The sequence below is a fragment of the Belonocnema kinseyi genome, chromosome 8 (assembly GCF_010883055.1).
Source record: "Belonocnema kinseyi isolate 2016_QV_RU_SX_M_011 chromosome 8, B_treatae_v1, whole genome shotgun sequence".
NCBI lineage: Eukaryota > Metazoa > Arthropoda > Insecta > Hymenoptera > Cynipidae > Belonocnema > Belonocnema kinseyi.
In genome coordinates, this window is record NC_046664.1 from 19,572,911 (window position 1) to 19,582,016 (window position 9,106).

The following is a 9,106-nucleotide window of genomic DNA, read 5'->3' on the forward strand; positions in this document are numbered from 1 at the left end:
GATTGGCAGTTATTAAATTATCACGTGGGAAAGCCAAAAATTCATTCCAAATTTTAGGGAATATTTTACTTTAAATAACTCTTCAATCCAGTCGCCACTAAAACTTCTGTATACACTAATAGGTTCCCGAAATTAATCTTTTTTAGAAGGTCAAGAAAAGGCCCCGGATTACGAATATTTGGGTAGGTTTTCGAAATCAGGGTTAATTTTCGTTTGAACAATTTTTGTAAACAATTTCATTATTTATTCAGAAAAAATTTATATAATCCTTTATAGCATGGCTGAGCAAAAATAAAACTTTTTTGCGTCTTGCACTTTTTCCTTACGACGAACTGTTTGCAATTGACAGCGTTATAAACAAATGATTTTTTAACAAAATTGCCATATTTCCGATCAAATAAAAAAATTTCTCCTTTAATTGTTGTTAAAAAGTTGCTATTTAAGTAAAAATCGTTTAGACTCTTCGTTTATTAATAAACAATCACTCAGATCAACCAGTGTCATAATATTGCATTAAATCGTTCCGAAACCTTTACTTAGCATTAATAACATAATTTGTTGTTTATAATTTCTTTTGATAAATTGTTTATAACAAGTGAAATAAATAATTACCCTCAATAACTGGAGTTAAATTAATTTTTTTTATGTTTTCCTTGACACATGATCCGACTTTTCATGCTCGTGATATTTTCTCGTACGACGAACCATTATTTATTCAAGGCCTTATAAACAATGTATTTTTAATAAATATGTACTCCCCTAAAAGCCACAATTTTCAAGTTATTAGCGATTACATTTTCTTATATTGTTAATTTTACCACAACAAATATAATTATCTTGGCTAGAATTTTCTATATATGTTCCTTATTGTTTATAAATATTGTTATTAACAAAAATTTCCAATTAAGAAAACCAATAAAATCTCATCTATGAGAAAATATCACGGGAGTGAAAAGTTTTATTTTAGGCAAGAGATTATTAAACTTATTTTTTAAATTGATTTATCTAATTGAGCGTTTTTTTAATAATAATATTTATAAACAATAAGGCACAGGTATCGAAAATGCTACCCAAGATAATTATATTGTTTAAGGTAAAATGAAGGATATAAAAAAAGTTAATTGCTAATAACTTAAAAATTGTGGCTTTTAGGGGAACGCATATTTATAAAAAACACGTTGTTTATAAGCCCGTTAATAAATAATGGCTCATTGTATGAGGAAATATCATGAAAGAAAAAAGCTTCATTTTATTCCCTAGATTAATTAAAAAACTAACAAAAATTCGATTTTTTTAATTGAGCTTTTTTTGTTCATTACAATAGTTATAAATAATAATGCATAGGTATAGAAAAGAAAAAGAAAATAAATTATGAACAACAAATTATTAAACTATAAGCCGTTTGAGTCGTTAAAAATTCAAAAATATTTACGAGTTTATGTAATAATAATTTTTTATTCATGAGCAAGCTAATTTTAGAATACAAAGTACTAAATTCCTTAAAATCGGAATTTTCTTTTTGTCGATCTTACGTCATAATTTAATATCGAAACGACTAAATTACTTCATCTAGGGCTTATTTAACGCAGAATTTAAAATCTTTCAAGCATGTTTAGCGAAAAATTCTATCTTTATTTTGCGTGGCGCTATCGTCTTATAAAGATAAGACTAATTTTTAATAGGTCAATAAATAACATCAGTACTTGTGTTAATTTTCTCCAACGATAAAAATAAATTTGTTTGATTATGATTATTATTACTGATTTTCTAGAATAAAATGTAATGGAATATCAGTCGTTCTATTTATTCTCAGAAAAAGAAAAAGTATTGATAATTTACCGACTGATAGTATCAGACTACTAACCTGGCCCCTCATAAAAAATCCGCCTTGTCTTTAAATGGGGATAAATCCCTCCAGAGTACAGATAAAAATATTTTTCAAAACTCGTTGGAAATATTTTTAAATTCTGCGTTACAAGGGTTCGGGCTGAAATCATTTGGCCTTGGGATTATTTAATTATCACGTGAGAAAGAAAAAAAAATTAGGTTTTTTAAGAAATTTGGAAAAATCTATCGAAGTTCGATTTCATCAGTTTTTTAAATAATTAGTTGAATCGTTATCTTTTTTAATTATGTTATTATTCAGTTTACAATGCTCACGTTTTTAATTTAAACAATTTTAAAATGCTTTTTTAAGTCTTGGGCACTCAAGCATTAAAAACTTTTGATATATACAATTTTTGATAAAAAAACATTTTTATTTGATAAATAAGTAAAATAAAATTCGTTTAATGGCTCTTTACTTTAAGTAAAAATTAAACATTTTCAATTTGAAAGTCTCAGTAATTAAGGAAATGTGAACATCTGATTGAAAATTCATGAACCATGTTCATCTTAAAAATAACTTTGTAATAATATATTCGTAATTAAAGGCTTCCATTAAATTTAAAATATTTGTTCAATTTAAATTATTCAATTTTTAACTCATTCAATTTGAAATTTCTGAACTAAGAAAAAAATATATATTTAGCCATAATTGACCGTTGATACAAGATATAGAAAGCCTGGAATCGTTTAAATTTCGAAGAGCCTTTAAACTATAAATGTTAAAATTTTTATTGTTCTATTGCACAAAATTTTAATTTGAAATTGATGCATTTTTATATATAAATAACAAATAAACAATCATTATTTCTAGAAAAAATTTAATTCATTTTAACAGATATTTAAGAATTTTAAAAAATTTCAAATTATCATTCAAATTTAAGAAAATTTCTTTAAAACCTTCCAGATTCTTTTTTGACAATTTTGTAAATCGTTTGAAACAATTTTAAATGTTCGCTTACAATAATTTTCAAAATAAAAATTATTTGAAATTTTCCTAGGAATCTTAAGAAAATGTTTTCATTCTTTCAAAGTCTTTCACAATTCTTGAAAAGCATCTAAATTTGTTGGAAATCTGCAAAAATCTACGTTTGGTTTTAAATTAGGATATCATTTCAAGTTCTAATTAATCTTGAATGTTTTTGAAACTTCTAAATATCTCTTAAAATTAATCGACTTTATTCTGCAAATAATAAATATTTAATTGTTATGTATACGTAAAAATTTTAAGGAAATTTTTTTTTAATTTGCAGGATTTTTTCAAAGGTAACCGTTGGACTGAAAAACTAGGAAAACTGGGAATTTTTTGAGACAGGAAAAAACCAATAATTGGTTGAATTTTTATCTTTTTCAATTATGGTATTATTCAGTTGACAATGCGTAATTCCAAATCTTTTACTTAAAACATTTTCCATTTTAGATTTTTATTTTTAAGCTACCTTTTTTAATTTAAACCATTTTAAAATGTTGTTTTGAATACTTAAACAATTAAAAATTAAAATCGTTTTAAGTTGACATTTTCTGATAAAAACAGTTTTTATTTAATAAATCAAGAAAACAAAATAAATTAGTTAAACAGTTTAATATTTAAGAATTTTAAGATTTTAACGTTAAAAATTTAGCGGTTTCAATTTGACAGTCTAAATTAAAAATATTATTTCAGTCTAAAATATTCAATTTTTAACCCAATCCATTTAAAGTTTTTGAATTAAAAAAAATATTATTAAACATGAAACAATATTTGTCTGTTCATTTAACAGAAATTAATTAAAATCCAAATATTTAAAAGTCAACAATTTTAAACTCAATTATTCGACATAGAATATGTCTGAAAAATAATGTACAAATAAACATTTTTAGAAAAAATGTGAGTAATTTTAAGAGATATTTAGGAATTTTGAAAAGATTCAAAATTATCATGCAAATTTTAAAAAGTTAGTTTAAGATCTTCCAAAATCATCTTTGGTAATCTTGTGAATCTTTTAAAACCCTTGTAATTATCCGCTTCAAATAATTTTTCTTAATGAAAAATTATGTTTAATTTTCCTAGGAATCTTAAAAGAATATTCTTTTTCATTTGAAGCCTTTCATAGTTCTCGAAAAGCTTCTAATTTTTTTGTTTAAAATCTGCAACAATCTAGATTTTCTTTGAAATTAGGCTATCATTTCTAGTTTTAAATTAATTTTGAATCTTTTCCAACTTCTAAATATCTCTTGAAATTCAATTAATTTGAAAAGATATTTAGATGTTCTGAAAAACGTCACAAATAATGTTAATTTTGAAAAAGTTAAAAACAACTTCTAAATTTCTCAACATTTTGAAATAAAATTTTGAACCTTTTTAAAGAATTTTACACTATTCCAAATGAAAATAATTGGATTTCTAACTTAAAATTCCTAAAAATTATATAATTTCGAAAATTTTAAAGTTCATTGATTGATTTGTTTTATATTGAAAAACGTCCAATTTCATACGTGTAAATTATTGAGTATTGAAATACAGAATATTAGAATTAAAAAACTTTTAAACTTAAGTTTTAAAAGATTAAAGTTCAACAGGTCCACTTTGAGTACTTTCATTTGCCGCTCACCACAATTTATTTCTGCGATTAAAACGGGCAGCAAATAAAGTTAAAGAATAAATAAATAAAGAAGCAAATAAACTCAAACAAATGAATTTATTATTATAGTCATTTATTGTTCGAAACTACTCTTAAGCATTTCCTAGGAAGTGATGATGAGTAAAGGAAATGATGGAGAGAAGTAAGGGGAAATAAGAAGTGGGAAAGTATGGGAAATGAGGGGTAGGTAAGTAGGGAAAATGATGTAGAGGGACTATGGGAAGTCAGAGGTAATGAGTATGAGTGTAAGTAAAGGGGAGTGTGGGTCAGGAAAGCGAGGAGAGGGGCAAGTAGAAGAAGAAGAAGAAGAGGATGGTATTGGTCAATGGTGAAGTGAAGAGAGGGGAATTAGAGGAATGTCAGGTGAGGAGGGGAGGCTAAATATTGAAGACTAAGTAAAGGAATGTAGTGGGGGGAGGGAAGTAGGGGAGACTAAATATGGGAGGGGGAGGTTTGAACGATTCAATTAATTTCTTGATAGGCTACAATACCCATTTTTGTTTGACTATGACCATTTTTTATCTTCTAAAATTTAGAGGATGTGATGGCCAAGGTTGATGTGAAGAGAGACGAAGTAGAAGAATGGAGGGGGATAAGGGGAAGGGCACTTTGGGAGAGGAGGCTTAAGCGACTAAATTAACTTCTTAATAGGCCACAATATCCTTTTTGTTTGACTTTGACTAATTTTTTAAGATATCTTTAAAGCAGCGCCAATAGTGAAGTAAGGGGAGGGGAAGTTGAGGAATAAACGGACTTTTTTAATTTCATGCGACTTTCCTTGTAATTTTCTAAGATTAATGAGACTTTTTGAATTTTTTTTCGCCAGAAGATTCTTTACATTGGGAACTAATGTGTTTTGAAGTACTGACTGGTTCTCAATCAGCGTTTCGAGTTTCAACCCCGACCTAGCCTCACTTTGAAACTCAAAGACTGCAGCGGGGTCAATGGGTCATTTGAAAGACGAAATGCTTGCATGAGTCGCCTCACTTAACAGCGAGGGAATTTAGAGTCGCAGGTCACATGCGCTAAATTTGTAGGTAGCGTACGACGAGCGGCGATGAAGCGAAATAAGGATAAATCAAGGTAGGTGCCCGGCCCGGTCCGGCTCGGCCCTAATGGTACTTGCGTGACAATTAGTCTTCACTTTTGCTTCGAATTCCTACTTTCCCTTCACTTTATGACGAATTTACGAGTTGCTCTTTTGGCTATAAAAACTGAGAAATAATCGTAAAATTGCACCAAATTTACGAACGTATGTTTATAATTAAGGGAAGGTCATAAAGCTCTAACAGGCTCAGTAACAACCTCGTAAAGCCGGAAATTTCGTGCACCTTTAAAAATACCTGTAAACTGCTCTACATTTTTGTGAAACCGCCCCCTCCCCCTTGCAATTCCAAATATCTCATATGACACTGATGCTGACCCTCAATTCTTTTCAGGTGCAAAATGTAATTTTATCTAATCTTTAATCAAACACTGAGTAATAAGCTGTCAAAACTATTTCTCAATAGTATAAGAACCTAATGTGGAGAATTCCTGAAAATAAAATTAAGAATCTAAGGACCAAATTTGGAGAACCACTTCCTCTCCTTTCCCTCTGAAAAAGAATAGAAAAAAATTTCGTATTTAATTTGGACAAAGATATTTCTTTCTTTTTATTCTTACCCTTACAGAAAATAATTGTAGAAAATAATCACCAAAGTAATTATTTTCTACAAATGTTTTTTTTATTGTGATTTGATAATGGTAAGAATAAAAAGGACGAAAGAAATAAAAATTAAGAGAAGGAAGGGGGTTTTGTTGGTTGCCCTATAACTTTTCTTTCTTATTTTATTATTTTTGTCCGAATGAAAAACGAATTTTTTTTCTTTTGTTAGGTGGAAAGGAGAAGTGGAAAACTTTTATTTTTTCATGTGGCATTGGGAACATTTTATGGTGGTTGTCCAAATTTGGTTATTAGATTCTTGATTTTAGTTTCATGAATTCTTCACATTAACTTGATTATTGGACGTTAAAAATGATTTTAAATTTGAATTTAATCTCATTTAAAAATCTTAAATTTTAGTATTAGAACAATTTTGATAAAAATTAATTTTTTTGTGAAAATTAAATATTTAAATTTTTTTATTGAAAATTGATATTATTGCTTCATTGATATTTAAAATTAAACATTAATTATTGGTAACACTTAACATTTGTACGAAAAATATAACTATTCCATTTATGGTAAAAATTTATCTTGTTTTTTAGTTAAAATATAATTTTAAGATTAATAATTTCAAATCAAAATTCAGCTCTCGTGTTGGAAATTTAACTATTTTTTTGAAATTTTTTTTTTCGGTCAGAAGTTGAAAATTTAAATACTTAGTAAAACGTTTAATTACTTTGTAAAGAATTCCTTTTTTTGTTGCCCATTTATGATTTTAGTTAAAAATTTAATTATTTTATTGCAGACATTTTTGGTTTTTTTATTTTTTGTTAGGATTTCTGTTTTTTAATTTTTTAATTTATGTTTTCCAGTAAAAAAGTCATTTTGAAATTCATCATTTTAGGTGGAAATTCAAGTGTTTGGTAAAAAGTTGAATCACTTAAAAAAAATTCATTTTTTCTGTGGAAGATGCATGATTTTTTTTTGAAAATTTATATTCGAAGTTAAAACTTACTTATTTTATTGCAACATTTGTTTTAAGTTACTTTTTAACAATTTTACTATTTTTTTAAATTGATTGATTTTTGGTTGAACATTAATTTTTCAATTTGAATATTCGATAATTTCATTTTTGGTTGAAAATTCATCTTGCTTGATTAAAAATAAACTTTTTAGTTAAATATGATTCTTTTCTGGTTTAAAAGTCAACTATTTCCTTAACAATTACACCTTCAAGCTTGGAAACTGAATCATTGTGTTGAAAATTTATCTATTTGGGTGGAAAATTAATCTAGTTATAAATTCATCTATTTGGTTAAGGATTCCATTGTTTTGTTAAAAATTCTTTTATTTTTTTCTTTGTTGAATTAAACTGGTGGAGAAGTCTTTCACTTTTTAAAATAAATGAATTTATCTGCAAATTTCACTGTTTCATTTTTTATTGAAAACTCATATTTTGTAGCTGAAAACCCAACTATTGGACAGAAATTCTTCTTTTGCGAGAAATTCAACCTTTCTGGTTTAAAATTCATCTTTGTAGATTAAAAATTTAGGTATTTGGTAAAAAAATAAAACTTTTTTTCAAGTTTAATTATTTTTTTGACAATTGAACTATTTTGTTAAATTCATCTCTTCTGATGGAATATTAAAATTTTTTGTTGAAAATTCGGCATTTTGGATTGAAAAATCATCTTTTAAAGTTGAGCAGCTATCTTTTTTGGTTGGAAATTTATCTCTTTGACTGAAAGGTTTTTTTGTCTAACAATTCAAATTTGCGGATTGGAAATTCAACTGTTTTCCAAAAAATTCACATTTTTGGATTCAAAATTCAACCATTTGGTCGAAAATGCACCTAATGATGTTTTTTAAAAATATTTTTGTTTGATGTGTGAATGGGGATTTAAATTTTATTTTTTTATTATTAATAAAAAAAAGAGATGAAGAAGAAGCCAATATTTACCCGGCCTTTTTCTGACCTTGTCCTAGTGACCTCTTGACCTAGAAGCCAGAGGCAGAATCCACTTTAACTTCCATTTCCAAGCAGGAAACACAACACCGACACAAACTTGCTATTTCGGAAAATTGTATTTTACGACCTTGGATTTTTATTTTTTTCATTTGAACTTTTTACTGAGAGAGAAAAATGTTGGACAGAAGTAAAAAAAACTCCTTCCCATTAAAGGGATCACAGTCAATTCCGTTAAAAAGGATATTAAATTTAAACCAAATTGGTAAATTTTTAACTAAAAGCATGAAATCGATATAAAAAAATGTAATAGTTGATGTTTCTACAAACAAAAATTTAACTTGAAATCAAAAACTTTTAAGAAAATACTGGATTTTTCCATGAAAGAAGATTTTTCAGTCAAGGAAATAAATAAGAAAGAAAGAAGCAGTTCGCTACTTTGATAATATTTTAACAGAGTGGTTCCCTAGCCACTATACGTAATCAATGCATTAAGAACATGTGCACGAAAGGTTGTTTCATATGGATTTGCAATTGCAGGAAGTTTCTCGAGCGTGTCTCAGAAAAGTTCATACTACTTAAGCTTAATACATTTTATAAACTATTAGTAAAGTTGAATGCAATGACTGTCCCACTTCTTTCAAGTCAATTGTTTTCTGCCCTCTAAGCTCTTTTCTTAGCTAAGTATGCAGTTCAGATAACTTTGTCTATAGTCTGTATTATTTTGACAATAAGAAAAGTTATGTAATATTTTTCGATAAAAATAGCAGGTTGATTAATTTGAAACAGATTTGGGAAAACCAATGATAATTTTGAAAATGTTTTTCCCAAAACACTTAGAAGATCTTGAGCAATCTTATTTAATAGTGATATTATAGTCAAGTCTCAAAGTTTGTGATATTTGCTACCTTGAGTTTGGCAAATTCAGATTTATATCTACTAAAATTTGAAGTCATGTGTGTGTGTGTGTGTGTGTGTGTGTGTGTG

At 27.1% G+C, this 9,106-nt stretch overlaps 1 protein-coding gene across 14 annotated transcripts in view; it reads left to right on the forward strand.

The window, feature by feature from the left end:
* LOC117177967 (calcium/calmodulin-dependent protein kinase type II alpha chain) overlaps positions 1–9,106 on the forward strand; it is a 590,749-nt gene that overhangs the window by 363,409 nt on the left and 218,234 nt on the right. The gene's annotated exons all lie outside the window — the stretch shown is intronic.